The sequence below is a fragment of the Ochotona curzoniae genome, unplaced genomic scaffold, assembly GCF_017591425.1.
Source record: "Ochotona curzoniae isolate NIBS_2020 unplaced genomic scaffold, NIBS_Ocur_1.0 contig_3819, whole genome shotgun sequence".
Taxonomy (NCBI): domain Eukaryota; kingdom Metazoa; phylum Chordata; class Mammalia; order Lagomorpha; family Ochotonidae; genus Ochotona; species Ochotona curzoniae.
The window spans coordinates 54,013,907-54,032,970 of record NW_024466004.1 but is presented as its reverse complement, the minus strand read 5'-3'; positions in this window follow the sequence as shown (position 1 = coordinate 54,032,970).

Genomic DNA, 19,064 nt, shown 5'->3' with positions numbered 1-19,064 from the left:
TTTTGGGGTAATTACACTTTTCTTTCATGCTCTGGAAATTGACAATACCTTTATTCAATGAAACTGTAATGTAAAAGGTCAAGTGCCATGAATCTTGAATCATGGGTGAAAGAACATGGGAGAGTAAAGAAAATGTTGACATGTACTTGTAACCAGAAACATACAAATTAACTTAAGTGAGTAGTAGGCAGTAAGTCATAAAAAATGGCAATTCAATTGTTACCTCATGAAATGGATCTCTTATACTTTGTTATTGGCAGTTTAAATGGAGAAAAATCCATAGGGGCCTGGATTGGTGCTATCAATAACCAGGGAAGGGCTCATGTGAATTTGATCCTATTATTTCATTTTTGGGAATCATTCCTTGGGAGTAATCCAAAATATGGGGAAGTGATACACACAAAAGTGTACAAGTCCTGTAGGATAATAGTGCATTGCTTTTATGTCGTTTACTCCATAGATCAATGGCTATTACATGTATCGACAAGGTCAAAAGCGTAGCATACAATGGCAACTAAAAATGTAAAACTAAGTGCCTACCCATCTCTTTGGTGATTACAAATAAGAGGAAAGCAGATGCAGTGGAAGGAAAATGGTGTTCACTGTCAAATACGCAGGAGACCCATTTGCCTTAGAGGAAACTTGGCCTGATGCTAACAGAGCTTGAGGTCACAGGACTTCTTGGTGGTTTTCTTTGTCTATTTTCCAAAATTTCAGTCATGTTATTTATACTACCTCTATTCAAATTATCAATAAAAATATATCTGATTGAGTTGATTTCCACAGCTGTGTGGAGGCTGCCCAGTGGGTATGGGAGTGAGTAGGAGGGAAGGGGCGGAGTCAGAGCCAACCAGCAGAACATGTCCCAGCACACATTCTACCAAGCCACCCACCAGAGAGGGACAGTTACCGAGAGGAGCGTGTCCTACAAAGCCTTGCGAGCTCTCTGTAAGCAGTCATCATTTATTCATTCTGCTTCATTGGATACGGTGGGGCTAATATAAGGGTACTTCCAAAGAAGTTCATGGGAAAAATGGGATTTAAAAGGTACACATAGTTTGGAGCAGAAAAGTTGGAATGTTATAGTAATTGAATAGTGGTTTCCTTATCTGACAAGTAGTGGTAGTCTGAGTCCCGCTTACCTTGCAGGATTATTGTTAGAATCAAATGAAATAATGCATGTAAATGAGTATTGTTGATGCCAAGTACGGCAGAAATGAAGGCTGTTATTTTTGCCCATGCACCTGGTTCCCGAGGCATCGTGAATTCCGGAGTGACGCTGAGGCCTAGCTGTACACGGTGGCGCCTGTTTCAAATGGTTGAGGTCATGACTTTCTCTGGCATAGAAAAGATGAATTCTGACACTTTTCTTCCAGGCCCTGACAGTCCAGGGAAAGAACATCCTGGTTCTGTGTTAATCACAGGAGTTGTTAAAGCTGAAGGCTTCCCAGCCGAAGTCTGTCACAGGTGGACAACCTATCTGAGGACAGTTGGGGTGATTGTGTAGGCTGATGTGGGGGTGGTGGAGGTATGGTGTCATTGTCCTCAACCTCTTGAGATAGGAAGCCGCAACCCTCCATGTGCTGCAAAAGCTGTGGCACATCAGGAGGCTACCAGCAGGCCCACTTTTGGAGTTTCCCAACTGTTGTTCAATCAGAAACCCAGGACTTTTGATAGAGAAAAAATTCGGTTGAAAATAAATCCATCCAAACAGATCACCTTCTGTCATTTTCTGCCCTACATAGATCAGATTGCCACAGAGAGCTCAGAAGTTCCCGTGATGTTCTGAATAGTAGTTAGGAAGAAAACAGGAAGAGAAATAGGCCCCCCTTTCCCAAGGTTGGGCACCATGTGTCAATTGTGTTCCAGTTGGAGTGTCATTGCTAGGGATCACACGGGAAGGAAAAGTCCAAATGTCCAGGGCAGATTTTAAGCAGATCTCAGTTTGTTTCTAGCCTTAGAACTAGGCAGATGATTTGGAAGTAACTATTCACATTAGCTGTGTTGAGCACCTGAAATGTTCTCACGACTACTTATGTCTTCCAAGAGAGATGGGATGTCAACACAATCCATTTTTGATTTACTTTGGGAGAAAAGCAGCATACATAACACTTTTCCACGAAGACAGAAAAGTGGAATATTCATACAGCACATCGCACATGCAGGTAAGAAAATCCCTTCTCGGGGCGGGGTAAGATAGGTCACTTCCCCTCCTTAAGAACTCCACACTCTCAAATATGACCTTCCTCTTCCAGTTAGAAAGTTGTTTGACCCTCCAGTTTTACTAGAACATGATTTTCCTGAGAAGTCTGTTTAAAATCAAACTCAGCCACAAAGGAGAATAAAGAATTAAAATGGAAAGGAGTAGGGCTGGGGAGGGAATGGAAGAAAAAGGAACTTAAACCCAAAGGTTGTTTTTTTTTTTTTTTTTGTGGGGGGGACCAGGGTTTTCTATTGCAGCAAAAACCAAAAAAACAAAATAAAACCCCCAAAAAACAAAAAACAACCTCATTGGGACTGAATTACATAAGACACAAAACGTTAGTTTACATGTTTATATCAGGCAAATTGAGTAGAGTTCTGATTCTGATATCAACTCACTATGTGACAAAACATCAAAACATCAATCACCCAGTGGACCTTCGGTTTTCTCATCTGAAAATTGCAAGTTACTAATGATTAAACTAAATAATGTCTACATGGTGCCCAGAAATATCTAATAGTTTATAGTGTGCACATTAATGTATATATTAAAGATATAGCATTCAGGCTATTTTAAGGGCTCCAGACTGGTTACAGTGATAAGTTTTTTGTTAATTGAATCTGTGTTGTGATTTAGATCACAATTTGGGAGTCCCTGTTTGGACTGGCCAAAGAGTCCCTTCTATATAAATTACCTTGGTATACCTGTGTCTGCCTCCTATTATGTAGTCTTGCAAATTAGAACCCTTTAGAAAAGATTTATTTATTTACAAAGGCATAGAAACAGACCTTTCATCCACTGATGTATTCCCTAAATGCCTACAATAGCCGTGGCTGGCCCAGATTGAAACCTGGGGCCTGGAATTCAATCCAGTTCGCCATGTGAATGGCAGTCACCCAAGTTCTTGTGAGCCACCACCTACTTCATCCAGACTGCCGTTAGTATGAAGCTGAGATCAGGAGTGGAGCCAGGATCCAAATCGAGGCACTTGGATATAAGATGCAAGTGTCCCTAGCGATGTCTTAACTGCTGTGCCAAGCATTCAGCCTACATAAAATGTTCTTCATTTTATGTTTATTCTTAGCATGATAAACTGGAATGATATAATCTAATAATTTCACAATAGGAGGAGTCTGACACCTAGAGAAAATAAATGCCCAGAGCTAGTTAATGGCAGACTTTCCAAATCAACTTTACTAAGACATATATTTATTTTTGCCCAAGTATCTGAAAAACAATTTCTACACAGAGAATTTTCGCTAAGCCCCTTGGAAATGATCACAGTGTTCATTAAAGAATAGAATTTTTGCCCTGTGAAAACTTCACCATTGGATTCATGTAATTTTCCAAGAAAACTCCCTTTCAAAAAAGTTCAGCAGCAAGTAATCTAAAAGTGATTTTTTTTTCCTTCAAAGAAAATTCCCTTCAGAAAAGAAGGAAGTGTACCAGGAGAGAAGCAGCCAAGTGAGATCAATGACTCAGTGTGTTCCATAAATTATAGTTCTGAAGTCAGTTTGAGTGCTCACATTTAAAAAAAGAGAAACAGACTGCAATGGCACCCGAGGGTGTAGAAATAGCTCCAGAGGCAATTAGCGTTATAAAACAGAAAGGATTATTAAGTGCATGAACCCTAAGTTACATTCAGGCCCAGAAATACATATTTAAGCAGGGAGTTGCCAAAGGGCTGCTGGTGCATTGAGAAATCACGCCCCTAATCAGTGGTGAAAGTCATGTCTGTGCCATGTATGGCTGCAAGGAGCTGGTCGGCGGGGTTACCTTTTGGACCCAGCTTGATGAGGGAAGGTGGAGACAGTGTGGAATGGCTGGGTGCCCTGGGGGCTGTTCCTTGGGCTTTGTATTTTTTATTATCTTTTTTTTTTTTTAAAAGACCACAAATCATAAACCCTGGGGAAGTACCCAGGTAAGTGGATACTGTGGATCTTGGGGAGAAGTGGGAGAGAGGCCAAGAAGTGATGGGGGCCTCTCTGCACATACAGGGAAGGTGAGTTCCCTGAAGGTCTTCTGTCAAGAGACATCTGCTGATCACTCTGTCTCCCCAAAGACCCTCTTGGCCCAACAGGTGGTTGTTGGAACATGGTCTTTCAAGTCCCAGGCTGTCTCTCTGGATGGACCTGAGATCTGCTGTGCTGCCTTTCCTGCTGATCCCACTCGCCGCCCCTCTTACCCGGTCACCCCTCAACTTTGACGCTTCCACGGGCTCAGTGTTCCTGGCTGTGCTTTTCCTGGTGCTCAGGGTCAGTAGTTCAGTCACTGCGAGAGATGCAGAACTGGTCTGTTTGGTGTCCATTGCCCTGGTGGGCCTGTTTCTTTTTCTAGGTGCCTCCTCTGAGAAGCCCACTGGGGTGAAGAGGGTGATTTAGATCTCTAACCTCTGAATAGTTCAGGGTGCTGCTTTGGAAATGCCCTCCTGTCATGTAAGGCATTCGAGTCTCAGTTCAGAGCAGGTGGGGCTTCTTGTCCAAGTGGGGGCCGTTCTGCAATCTAGAGTCATCTCTTGAGCAGGTTCTCTTACGTCAGCTCCCTCTCACTGAATGGTTTAGAACTGTGTCCAGACAGATACCACAATAACAGTGTTTATTCTTGGTGGCCTAAAAAACTCAATGGATTAGACTGAAGTCTGTGTCTGTAACTCTGAAAGAGAAGGTGGAATGTTGTGTTTCCATGTTTGTCTTGGGTGCTCATTTTTGTCACACACTTCAGATTGAATCAAGAGCATTAAAGCTGTAAGGAACATTTTCCCGAGTCCCAAAGCAGCCCATGTGTTTCTTGGTCAAGGATTTGTAGTATTTCTTGTAGAAACAAGAGGGAATCTGGAGATCTCACTGAAAAGGTGAAAGATTGGCATTAAATGCTAGACTGTTATGATAGGTGCATAATATGCAGAATGTTGGAAATTAGGGCTCTCCCACAAAAACTAGCACTTTTGTCCTTTTTAATGGCATTGCTTTTAGATCTCCTAAAGGAACTTCAAAAAGTTCTTTGTAGTATGGAAATAAAAGGTAAGGTTTTTTTTGGTTAAAATTTTGTTAAGACCCATTTCTAAGTTTTTTGTATTTTCCATTTACTTTTTGAAGAATAGAATCAATTTACTTCGTGGATTTGGGGGGGGCACCAAAATGAATGTACATTTAACTCCACTGTAAATTAACTTTTGGAAGGACCCTCCTAAGAAAATCCATCATGAAATAGGAGCTTCTCCAGTTATGGGACAGCGACGGCAAGGTATGACATAGTCCAGCGGATGGCAAACTTTCTTGTAAAGAACCAGGGAGTGAACATTTCATGTTTGCAGGTCATGTGATCTCTTGTCAGAACTACTCAACTTGGATGAGCACTGTAGCATGAAAGCAGCTATTGACAAAAGGAAGTGAGCATATGTGGCTTGTTCTAGTCCCACTTTATTTAAGGCCAGTGAAATTTGAAGTCTGTATGGTCTGTGTAACAACTTCAAACTTATGTGTTCCAAAAACATTCCTCTTCTGATTTTCTCCAATCATTTGAAAATGTGAAGATTCTCTTAGCAAGTAAGCTACACAAAACAAAATGGGGCTAGATTTGGTCTTGGGCCGTGCTTTTCTAACTGCTGACACAGGAAATTAGTAAACTTGGATCTGAATTCAGAAGAGAGGTGAGCTGTACATCTTCATTGGTCTGTCTCTCTGTATCTATTTAATCCCCTAACTATCATTTTTGGTTATGTTGGAATGTTAATTCTTGGTGGGAGTAAATGAACATCTTTGGGAGCAGGTGTAAGGAGATTTGTAAAAAGTTTTTGCTTCTGGTAAAGATATTTAATTCTGTGAGGAGCTCAGCCCTGTTGGCTAGAATATACATGTTGAAGAGTCTTACAAATGATAGCACCTTTTTGGGGGAAACTCTTCAGATCTACTGTTGGCAATTTCCAGGTGTATGTTTCATTGTTGCCAACTGAGCTGCCATGTTATACAACAGATGTCTTGAATTTGGCATCCCATCTCACTGAAATTCCTCATCCTTTGACCAACATTTCTCCAATCTCCTTGTCCTCTGCCAGCCCTTGCTAACTACTGTCTTACTCTATGCTTCTGTGAGGTCTACGTTTATTTGTCATTTGGTGTCTGACTTATTGTACGTCGCTTAAGTCCTCTAATCTCTCCTGTGGTGCTACAAATGAAAGCATTTCCTTCTTTTTTGTGTACTATGGTATCCTGTTGTATATATTTACCAGATTCTCTTCATCTGTTCATCTGTTGATGGATACTTCTGTTGATTCCTTATTGTACTGCAATGAGCTGGAGAGTTTGCACGTTTCTTTCAGATTCTGTTTTGTTTAGATGTGGACCCAGCAGTGGGATTACTGGTTCAAATGCCTATACTTTTAGTAGAAGTAAATGGTAAAAAGAAAAACATCCAGAAAAACAAAACAATACTATTAGCTTCTTTATATTGCATTGTCACAGTTTTTTGTTACTTAGAAAATAAATGCTATATTTCCAGTTTCAGTAGAATTCTAATTATGTCGTTATAGAATTATAGTTTTTAGAGCTTAGTTTCAGGAACCTATTTTCATAATGATATTCAAAGAAGTCAGCATAAAGCTACTATTTTAAATATCCCAATATAGTATTTTCCCCCTTTTGCTACGTGAAATTTTAAAGGCTGAGGTGAAATAAACTCCAAATGCGCATGTCTGAGAGAGTTCCTACCAGTACTGTTTGTGAGAGCCCAAACTGGAAAGAACTCAAACATTCACAAACAATATAATTGTAATACAATATTTTCACAGAATCCAAAGGTACATTTTAAACATTCATAAAAAATGAAAAGCTCCTTTACTTTTGATGCAAAATTAAAAAAAAATACATTTCTTTGTAGCATGCATTTTCCATAAACTTTGAGAGTATCTTGTATGCATGGCTGTAAAAATTTTTATACCTAAATAAATATCAAGTTTATTTTTCGTGAACTTTTTGAGATACTCTCCTCAAATTCAATAGTGCAACAAAAATGAATTACCTATTGCTACACACACACACACACACACACACACGTACATGGGCACGCATCCATCCCAACAATTATGTGAGAAGCAAAATATTAGATAAAATACTATAGTGCTGAGTATCTGGCCTAGCTCTTATGATGCTGACATGCTACATTGGGGTACCCAGATGTGTTCCCCTCTTCCAGCTTTTGACAGCAGTTTCCCACTAATGTAGCTCCTGGGAGGCAGTGGTGATGTCTGAAGTGACTGGCTTCTGGCTCCCCATGTGAAGACCCAGCCAGTATTTCCATTCCTAATTTCCAGCTAACAGGTTTTTGGAGAGTAAGTGAATCAGTGGATAGAAACTTCTTGCCCCCTCCTTTCTTCAAAAGATAAATAAAAACATTTCAAAAGTGAATACACTATACTCCAATTTAAACAATTGAAACAATTTTAAAGATTTATGTATTTTTATTGGAGAGGCAGATTTACAGAGAGAAGTAAAAGCAGCGAAAAAGATCTTCCATCTGCTGGTTCACTCCCCAAGAGGCTACTACAGCTGGAGCTGAGCTGATCCAAAGCCAGGCTCTCATGTGGGTGGGATTCTTCAATGGTTCCCATGTGGGTAGGACCCCAGCGCCTGCCAGATGAGGATTTAGTCACTAGGCCATTGCACCATGTCCCAACTAAAAAAAAAAATAATGTGCATTCATTTTTTATATAAAAAACAGATAGGCTGGGGCTGGGGGAGACAGATCAAAGCCAGAAACCAGGAACTCCATCTGAGTCTCCGGTGTGGATGGCGGGGACCCAAGCAGTTGAACTATCATGGGCTGTCTTCCAGGTGCACCTGCAGGGAGCTGGTGCAGAAGCAGAAGCAGAGGCAGGGCTTGTTCTCAGACACTCAGGTATAGGATGTGAGCATTCCAAGTGGTAGTTTCACCTGCTGTGCTGTGATGCTGTCCCTCTAGTGTTTTTGAAGGACAGCAGTCAGATCATATGAATGGTGGTCGAGAGAGCTTCTAGTTTGGGGTTATTTGCTGGAACGGGACAAGAGGGAGGCTTATTTACAGGGGTACTGGGAATCTGGGCGTTAGTTGCAGGCAATTGTTTCTTTTAAAAACCTTCTCTAAGCTGTGCATTATGAAATAGGTACTTATCTGTGTGCTTATTTTATTTCTATAAATAATTTAACAAGAAAATATTGAGCTTGCTGAAATTTCAACTTCTCAAAGTTCCCTGAGATGAGGAAATCATGCAAACAAAGGGAAGTTTTTGTTCTTCTTTAAATGGTACTCTTTTAAATATTTTGACTGTGACAATTTCTATATAGGCAAAGTCATGACTCAAAAAGAAAACACTACCAGCGAGAAGCTATCAGGGGCCAAAGCTGGCAGAAAATGACTCGGCAGGAATCCCCGTGACGTGTGCATCTTCACCTTCCTCCCTCCCTTCAGGAACAGCGGCCCCTGACTCTCCATGGAGGCTCTTCCAAGCTGCTGGGAATGATGGGCTTGGCTGTTTCTTCTCAGAATTCCAGAAATGCTTTACTGGTCCCTTGTGTCAAAGCCGAGTGTGGAGTCTGAGCAGCAGGGCTTGATTTGTCCTCTGCATTCTCTTTCTTCAGCTGAGATGTCAGTAGCTGGAGGCTGTTCTAACAGAGGGTCCCCCTCTGATTTTGTTTTCTATGTCTGATTGCATTTCCTTGCACCCACACATTCAGGGGAAGGGAGACAAGGAAAGCACTCATTCTGGGACTGGGAGATCCAGAGTGTAGGTTAGGAACACTTATCTTTGGATGCACATCCTCATGGGAGCCTCACAGCATGTAATGAAATGTGGTTTTCAGACAAGGAGTCTTTTGTTGTCATTTCTTTCTTTTCTCCCTCCCTCCCTTCCTTCCTTTCCTTCCTTCCTCCCTCCCTTCCTTTCCTTCCTTCCTTGAAGTGCTAGGAGAGTCACATCTGCACTGTCCAATTTGTTAGTGGGACAACCCTCCCAGAAGCATACAGTGTAGCTGGCAGTTGGATACTTTATTATTTTTTTAACATTTATTTTTATTGGGAAGGCAGAGAGACAGAAAGCTCTTCCATACACTGGTTCACTTCCTAAATGGCCACAACAGCCAGAACTATGCCAATCCAAAGTCAGGAACTTCTTCCAGGTCTCTCATGCAGGTGCAAGGTCCCAAGGCTATATGTCATCCTCCACAGCTAGATGGCAAGTGGAGTAACTGTGACAAAAACCGGCTCCCATATGGGATTGTGGTGCTTGCCGGGGGAAGATTAGCCAACTGAATCAACATGCAGGACCAGCAGTCAGATTCTCATTGGTGTTAGTTGAACCTCTACAACTTTCTGGATTTCAGCAGATCAAGAGAACCATCTGCTGAATCTATTTTATTTAAAAATTATGCTAATGCCTATTTTCTTCAGGTATACATACATATTTTGAAGATTTTATATATCTGGATGAACCCCAGCTGATAAACCTCATAAATGAGATTCTTTCTCTTCTTGTCTCTAGTCTTAAAATACCCCCATAAGATTGTCATTTTCAGCATGATGAAGCGTTTTCTCCAAAGAGAGATTAAAGGCATGGGAGAGCAAAAGTCAGAGATAACTGAAGGCTCCAAGCCTGGGTGAGAGAATTACTGTCGATTTTTCAAATCCACAAATAGGATATTAACTTCAACGTTATGGGAAGAAGAAGGTGACCTAGTGTCAGTAATCTATTTGATAGAAACAGGGTGAAAATAATTATCCACATTTCCTAAAGCTTCCTCACTTGGGAATTTTCTCTTGAATGTCAGAACTTTAAGTCCTTTGACTCAAAGAGATGATGGTCTGTGATCCATATGAGAAAGCCCTCTGACATCTGCACATGGTAGGAACAAGATGAATCCATGCCTAGATCATAGGGCTGAAGCCAGCAGCTGGCAACATCGGTGAACAACATGGATGGCAGGGCATGCGGCATCCCTCTAGCTCCTGCCTTGACCTCACTCACCACACTTGGGGTGAGTGTTTGCCCTCTTGGTGGAGAACTTCATGTTCGTCTGCCCCTCATCAGTACCTGACAGGTCCCTGGATGTAGGTGTTCCAAGCTTCCAGCTCTCCATCCTCACTTCAACGCTGGAAGGAAGAGAATATGAAGTTTAGACTTACTGTTTTTAAGTTTTCCTACAAGGTAGACGTAGTACAGTGAACACAAAGAAAAGCAGAACGAAAAATGAAAGAATTTGAGAATTCTTGAGATAACCTTTTGAAGACTCCAAACCTGGGTGAGAGAATTCTCAAGAATTTGTAGAATTAGAACTATTCTTATTGAAGGAAAGATAATTCTTATCAGTGCTAGTATTCAAGATTAAGCTGGAAGATCTGTGGGATGCAATACAATATAAGTCAGAGACACAAAGATTGGAATGAAAACTACATGGTTCTTACTTGTGGATTATATGAAAAATAATCAACTACTAGAACTAATAAGAGTTCAGCAAGTGGCAACACCCAAGGGAATATATTGAGAAAAGCTGGGTGAAAAAAATGAGTCATCTGACAGACATGATCATTTAAAATAATTGTATTATTTAAGAAGACATCTGGAGAATAGGTAGACATAAGGCATGTTTTTATTTTGTCTCCTCTATAGGTTAAAGAATGGGTAGAAATTACACTTATATAATCTTTAAACAGTTAAAATCCTTTAGTCATGGCATTTTTTCTACTCATTTTACTTTTCTGTAGTAGTTTCTGGAAAGTTTTGGAAATTTCCTGTACGTAACAGTTTTCACTGAGTGTTCCATATCTATGAACTCTCAGTTTTACAGTGTGGACCCTTTCTCTTTTTCTGTCTTCCTCCTTGACACAGGACTATGGATGCTGATAGGTTGTGCCTCTGTTCACTGGGTGATGTTCCTGCCCCCTACGTCAGGTTTATTGAAGAAGGCACTGCTTTGGGGCTGAGATACATGTTCCACATAATTCAGCACCTTTGAGTCATGGTTTCCCGATCTGTGAAATGGGCCGGATGATACTATCTCACGGGGTATTTGTGATGTTAAACACGGTTGACGTTATTGGTTCAAACCTCAGGAGTCAGTCACTCCCACTGAAACCCATTTTGCCAAAAGAATCATGCAAAGTAAAGTTGGTACAACTGATGACAACCAGAGCAAACATTTAAAATCAAACCATATGCATGCCCAGGCTTATTTTATTTTGGGGGAAAGTGTAATATTTACAGTAATGGTAAAGCTCAATTTGCTTTAGAATATATTTATTGCTTCCTCCTATTACCACATCTCAATCAATAATTAGCTCTCAATGGTAACTTTCTTTTATCAGCATTGGTGGCAAACAGAAGAGTGAGGTACAAGTTTTGTCTTGGGGCAGCTAGCTTCTGCCCTCAAGACTTTTATAACTTGTGCTATCTTGGACAAGTTATTAACACCTGTTGCTACTGATCCTTTGAATATAGACTAGGTTTGACGTCAAGAGATGGTTAACAGACCAGGTGGGAAATTCTAGAAACTGTTACTGAAAGGAACTTTGTGAACCCAAAGTGGTGTTTCAGCTGGTGTGTCAATGACTACTTTCACATAGTTCTGATCATACAGGTGCTCAGTGTTTTGCAAAGTCTTGCCTAAGGAGGCAGATCGTAAATTGCACTTGACACTGTGTGATGGCATTGTTGAAGAGCTCAGGCATTTGGATTGGTTGTGTTAACACTAAGAAAGGAGTTTCCCATTGCTATCTCCAAAGATATAAGTTCTGTATGGGGAGAGTGGGGATATGATTTAGGAGATGATCTTTTTCACTTAGTATACATAGATTTAGACAAATGCACACCTTTGTCTGGATTTGAATAACTGCAAACATTCTTAGGACTTAATTCTCCAAAACTGAGAAATAAGGCTTAGCCAGCGTATAATCATGTTTCCCCTCCTGATGAAAATTGTGACAGTTTCCCTGGCTTCCACGTGCTCCCCACAGGGACTCCTGTGTATCTTACCCACATAATTTGCAAGATGGCACCTCTTCCTGGAGCTCTACCTCTGGAGTAAAGAGCTCAACCAATATTTCTCTCTGAAAACATTTGTCCACTCATTTTGGTGATGCCCCTGTTCCTTTAGTTTTTCTTAACCTCTCTAGTCTTTTCAGTATGTTCTGGGAGGAGATGTTCCCTCTGTATTTCCTGTAGGATCTTGGCCCCTCTTCTCACTCTGTTCTCTCTCTTGGCTGATTTCACTTGAACTTGAACCATTGTCACCTCTGCGCCTTTAAAGTGTCAGCCTCATATGCTTCGCTCAGATCATCTTCCGTATTTCAGAACAACTCTCCTATTGCTTATCTTAACTTTGCATGTATAAATACCAAGGGACCCCAAACACACTCATTCAAAACAGACCTCCCAGACCTCCCACGCTTACCCCAAACCCCTCACCTGTTCCTCTTTCAGTGTTCTCTGTGAATAGTCACCAAGTTTCCTACACCAGAAATGAAGGAATCATCCTTGACCACTTCCTCCCTCTCTCACACCCCGGGCCACTGGGTCTTCTATATTGCTGTTGCTTTACCCTTACAAGATTTGTCTGCTTCTCCCCACTTTCTTTGTCTAACCTGCCTCTGTGTTTAGCCTGAACATCTGCAGTGTTCCTCACTCTAGTCTAGCTTCCTTCTCATTTTCTCCACATAGTGGCCTAGAGGGCCCTCATGGTTAAAACCATGAAGAAATTCTGAAATGTGGGTGATTCTTTTGCTTGTTTTTCTGTGCTCCAGTCCCATTGGTCTGCTTTCATTTCTTTAGAACTTCATTCTTCTGTCATGTGGCTTTTACACATGCTTTACCCTGTAAGTCAGCAATGTTTTCTGGTGTTCTTTTTTTTTTTTTTTCACTTGACCTGTAGACAGATTTACTCAAGTGTCCTTCCCCAGGGAAGCAACTGTCATAGCTAGGTCACATTTCTCTTTGATCCATCTGCATAGCAAATAGTTGCTTTTCTTCAAAGCTGTTGATTTCAATTGCGTAACACTTCTTTGCATGCAATTTTTTTAGCTAAAATTTTATCACTATTACAAGATTCTAAACTCTGATATTAGATACATGTTCAGAGACCTAGAGGTATGGATTCTATATATTTTTATGTAGAGTTTGGTACTGGATAAACATTAAAGGAAGTCTATCAAGTCAGCAACACAAAATGGCCATAACTGAAGGAAGGCACCATGGTCTTTGGAATTTTGTTCCTTTATTAATTTGGGAACACAAAAAATAGCAAACAAACTTCTTTCTTCTGATTTACTCTTCATAGGCCCACAGTAGCCAGGCTGGGCTGGACAAAGCCAGGAACTTAGTACTCAATCTGGGTCTGTTATATAGAAGTCAGTGACCCAACTTCAAAGCCAGTACCTGTTGCTTCCCAACATATGCATTAACAGGAAATAGGCATTGGTAGGGGAGCCAGGACTGAATCCCAAGTTTATGACATGGGATATGGGCTTCCCCAGCTGATTCTTCACTGCTATACCAAATTTCAACTCTGAACTGAAATTGTTTTTTTCATTCAGTATTCAAAATTCACCTTTACATTTTCTGCTCCATTGAAGACAACTAAATAGGGTCTCCTCCCAGAGTTTTGGCAAATGTGAAGGTACAATGAATGCTGGCAGGGTAGAAACCCGGGGGAGGGCAGGAGAGATGGAGATCCTTTCCCTGTGTCTCCTGCTCCTTGGTTATAATGACACATTCCTTAATTCACATTTCTAAAAGATTCATTAATTTTTATTGGAATGAGAGACAGAGGAAAAGATCTTCCATCTGCTGGTTCACTCCCCAAATGGACACAATAGCCAAAGCTTAGCCAACCTGAAGCCAGGAGCTTCTTTTGAGTCTCCCACGTGGGTGCAGGGTCCCAAGGCTTTGGGTCATCCTTGACTGCTTTCCAAGGCCATAAGCAGGGAGTTGGATGGGAAACAGGGCCACTAAGACACAAACCAGTGGTCATACGGGATACTGGTGCATGCAAGGTGAAGACTTTAGGCACTAGGCTACCACACTGTGACCTTCTTTTTTAAAAAAGATGCATTTATTAGGAAGTCAGATTTATATGGAGAGAAGGAAGGAAGCAGGGATGGATGAAGAAAGGGTGGGGGAAGAGAGATGGCTGCAATGGCCAGGACTTGGCCAGGTTGAAACTTAGTCATGAGTTTCAGTCAGTTCTCCTAGTAGGTGCAGAGGCTCAATGACTTGGGTCATCTTTGGGTGCTTTCTTAAGTGCATTAGTAGGAAGCTGGATTGGAAGTTGAGTAACTGGGACTTGAACTGGCACCCAAATGCGATCCCATCACTGCAGACAATGGTTTAACGTTGTGCCACAGCACTACTTCATTGCTTTCCAAACTTTATCCAGTATTAGTATCAACAGAAGGACTTGTTAAGACAGATTTCTGTATCCTATCCAAGTTTCTGATTCAGCAATTTGGGGTGGGGCCTGAGAGTGTATTTCTAGCCAGCTCCTTGGGAATATTGATGCTACAGGTATGGAGCTCATTGCAGGACCGCTGCATTAAGCTATTCCATTATGAGATTTAGTACTTGAATGACCCTCTTCAGGAGAAGGACCTCCTACACCTACCTGCACCTGCCTGTCTGAGAGACGTGATAGGGTCCATGTGCCTGAAATGGACAATGAGTGGGCACAGTAAGATTCCTTGATGATTCTGTACTTGGAGAGTTCCCAGTAATTCTCACCATCTTCCCTGTACCAACGCTTCTATTGTATGTTCCTGTTATGTCATTGTGTCATTGCACTTCCAGGTGTCTCAAGAGGTACAGTGCAGGAGAGGGTATACAGGAAAGGACAGACAAAAGCTACCAAATCAGGTGATATTCTGTTTGAAGTGAACAGAAGATGAGCATTGTGACAGCATCCTCTGGCAGTGGCAGGGCACCAAGTGTAGCCCAGGGAAGCTGCTGCAACCCAGCCAGGATGAATGCAGCCCCTGGTAGGGAAGGCTGAGAGATGAGCTTAGGTAGCTAGACAACTACAATGGGTGAAGTGGAATTTCAATTTAGGAATATCTCAGTCTGATTGTCAAGACATGAACAAATATGACTATGAGGATGACAGTGTGAAACTCTACTCAGAGCTTTGGCTAAAGAATGCTTTGAAGAAAGTCAGTGGTTCTACTGCCAATTTACTCAACTCAACTCTGCTTCCTTCACCCAGAACAACAGGTTAGTCTAGACCAAGGGTTTTCTGTTCGGTGCCAGATAGTAAATATTTTAGGATTTGTGGGCCATCCTATCTTTGCTGCAGTTATTGAATTCTATCATTGTAGTGTGAAAACAGTAATGGGGGATATGTAAATTAATAGGCCTGGCTATGCCCAATCTAACTGTTTTTCTTACCAGAATCAAATAGGAGATATAAAGTGATACAGGTCCACAAATGATTAATAATTCAACTTTAAAATAATTGCACTTGCTTATGAGTAACAGCAAATACAAACATTTAGCATTCATGCTTTAAATGTACACTAGATTCTAAACTATATGCATCTGACTTATGCATACGTTTTAAAATTTTATTTTTGATGATGTTTACATAGTTGATCAGGGTGGGCAGGATGGAGGATTAGGAAAAAGTGGGTGTGATCGTTGTTTCCAAATTTTCTATTTCTTCTTCCTGCTTCTGAGGGAAGGGCAGAGATAAGGAGAGGCGCCATACCCAGCCTCCCAACCACCCCAGTACCCGGGCATGGGGAATGGCTACCTGATATCAACTCAGGCTCCTGATGTGGAGCATGCTCCAAGGGTTTATCCCGGTGGTTTCAATAGCTCTGATATGTTCTTGATCTTGCCAATCCAAGGATGTGTTCTCATTAATGCACAAGTATCCCTAGAACCAGGCAAAACAATATGTTTTTCAGCTTTCTTTCCAGTCTCTCCAGACTTCCCTTGATCTTGGAGTCTGTGGGCACCTGGGACCTGCAGAAAACCTGTTCCTAAGTTGGCAGGATTTGTGAGCCTGCTTGTAGTTAGTAAATGTGCTGGTACTTCAGAGGGGAAGACTATGAATACTAACGTCAGTATTTTTCCTGTAGTTTTGTACAGATGGTCTCATGAATTCCTTCCAAAGAAAAGAGAAGTAAGGAGACACTCCCTATGAGGAGTAATACTCCAAGGTTATCCATCCATCCGTCCGTCTGTCCGTCCATCCATCTGTCCGTCCATCTGTCCATCCATCCATCCATCCACCCAGGGCTGCTTCCCCAGATGCTGAAAAGTGAAAAGTGGAGATTGATTCCTGGGTGACAGGACATGGCTTCAGAAGCATTCAGGTCACCCAAAGAGGTCTGGTGCCTGATTCCCTGACTCATGGGATCAGAGAGGATTTTAAGTGAGGTATAACTAAGTGAATGCCATAGTGTGCAGGAGAGGGTTTGCAGATTTTAGCTGGGGATGGATGTATTGGTGTGATATTTTCACAGATCATGGCTCTGAGGCCCCAGGACAGCTGGTATGGGATGTAAGGAGAAGAGGATGTGCCTGGCGCCCTGGTGAGTAAGTCCAGCTTGTGCAGACACAGCTGGCAGCCTGAGTCGGCCAGGGTTTCTGCACTGACCCACTTGCCAGTCTCTTCCTTTTTGGATGCATTTCTGGGCATTTCCCTTACAGAAAGGCTTTCAGATGGAAGTCCCCCAGTGTCTGTTCCCGTCCTCTATGTTAGGATTTCCATGGTAAGAAGTACAGAAATTTTCTGTGTGGGTGGATGCCAGAAGGCTGTGCCTTTGTTCTCCCTCTCCTATCTTCCTCAATAAACTCTCCCCCCCACCTTTTCCCTTGAGATTGTCCTTGAACGTTTTCTCTTTGCAAAGCTTTTTGCTGGTCTTGTGGGTTCTCTCTGGGCACATCTGAGTCCAATGCTCGCTGGCCAGCTAAGCACACTGGGCTCCGGATCTGCGAGAAGAACTTCCAAACTGCTTTTTGCTCATGCTCTCTCTGACACCTTCTGGGGTTTATTTTTCACTGGCTAGGTCTTTCATACATCTCAGTGGTTGGATTTGCTTTCAGTGCAGATGGGAGAGTATTTTCCCACTCTGGCTCCCATTTTCAGTCATCCAATGGGAGTCTATGTGAGAAATAATCAGTGGTTAAACTTTATCAGAGAAAAGTGATTTGGGATGAATGCAAAAGAAGGCAGAGGGTGTAGATAGAATGAGAAGCTTGTTAGAATTTGAGAATCTGATTAGAGTTCTTTCCCTTGTTTGCTGCAATTCTAAGCTTATTCACCTCTTCTCTCTCTCTTTTTTAAAATGCCTAGGCCTGCGTTTCCTCTTGCTTGAGTATTTGAATATGGTTACCTGCCTTAGGAAAATCACAGCTGATGACATTGGTTTAAATTTCTAGAAGACTGGGTTCTGTGTGATCTTGTTCCAAATTCAAAGGCTAGAAAGGGACAGGGATCAGAATCACGGCAAGGCACCCCTGAGAGCTGCATCCCTCTGCAAGAGCGTGGCTTGGAGTGTTCAGGGCTGATAAAAATGGTCTGCCAGCACTGAACCTTAATGACAGGTGTCAGAGGTAAACATCCTCCTGCTCCTGACCACAAGTAGCTGGTGGGAATGATGGAGATTTTTCTAGGAATTGCTCCTTGCAGACTTGCCCGCATTTTCCAGCACAGAAAGTAAACAGGGGTTTTTGTTGGTCTTTGAATACAGGACTGGTAATAAGCCCCAAACAACAAAACAAAATGTCCCAGATGTTGCTTGTAGTAGGAGCTATCATGTTATCTCTACCCATCCAGGAAAGAAAAAAAAATGCCAGAAAATTCAATGAGAGTAAATAGCACCTCCAATGACCCCTGGGATGCCTCAGTGCACACCTGAGTTGGTTGACTGAGTTTCCTCCGTGGACCGAGGGCCATTGTTCCCCTTCCCAGGGGATGACCTAAGAACCCAATAGGCAATAGATGAATTGTGTACCTCTGAATGGAAGCCTTCCTGTCTGTGAGAGTTGCCCCAGTGCTAATCACAGGTGATAGGTGATGTATGGGGACCACATTCCTTCCAAATGCAGCTTTCAGTTTTAACAGCTTTTGCACCTTTGATGGGGAAAAGAATGCCCCTTCTTCCCCCCACTCCCCATGTAATCTCTACAAACAAATCCTTCATCTCTTTGAATCTTCAGCCAGCCTGAAAGGGACCCATCACTTTTCAGGGCACAGGTACACTCTTGTCCTTTTTAATTTAAGGGCCTCTTCCAAGAAAGAGATGCTCTGGGCATTTAATTCTTCCATTTGGTGCTGAGGAGGATCAAGACGATGGCTATGTGACCAAAGACCCGGTCACCTTTCCTCTCTCTGGATGATCTCCAATCGGACATGATTCCTTTCTTCTGGGCAAGGAACTGCTTCCTTGCTACCCTGTGAAATCTTGGGGTAAGAGATGTAACATATGTTCTGTGCATACCATATCCTCACCATTTATTAAGCATTTAAAAAAATTTTTTATTTTCATTTTCTTTGAAAGGCTGAGAGAAAGACACAGAGAGATCTTTCATGGGGTTGAAACACTCTAATGCTTGCAAAAGCCAGTGTTGGACCAAAACAAAGCAGAAGCTGAGAAGCCAACACAGGTCTCTCATGGACGAGTCAGGGACCCCAGTCCTTGAGCCATCATCTTGGTGCTGCTTCCCTGCACATAGTAGGAAGCTAGATTGGAAGCATAGGACTTGAACCCAGGCATCTAAATGGGACTGGGGCTCTCTGAGTAGCGACTTGCCCTCTGCACTCAATGCTTGCCTTGTGTCTGGCATTTCTGTCGGTGGGAATCTAACCTGTCCTTGTGGGCCCACTCAAGTGCTCTCTTTTCT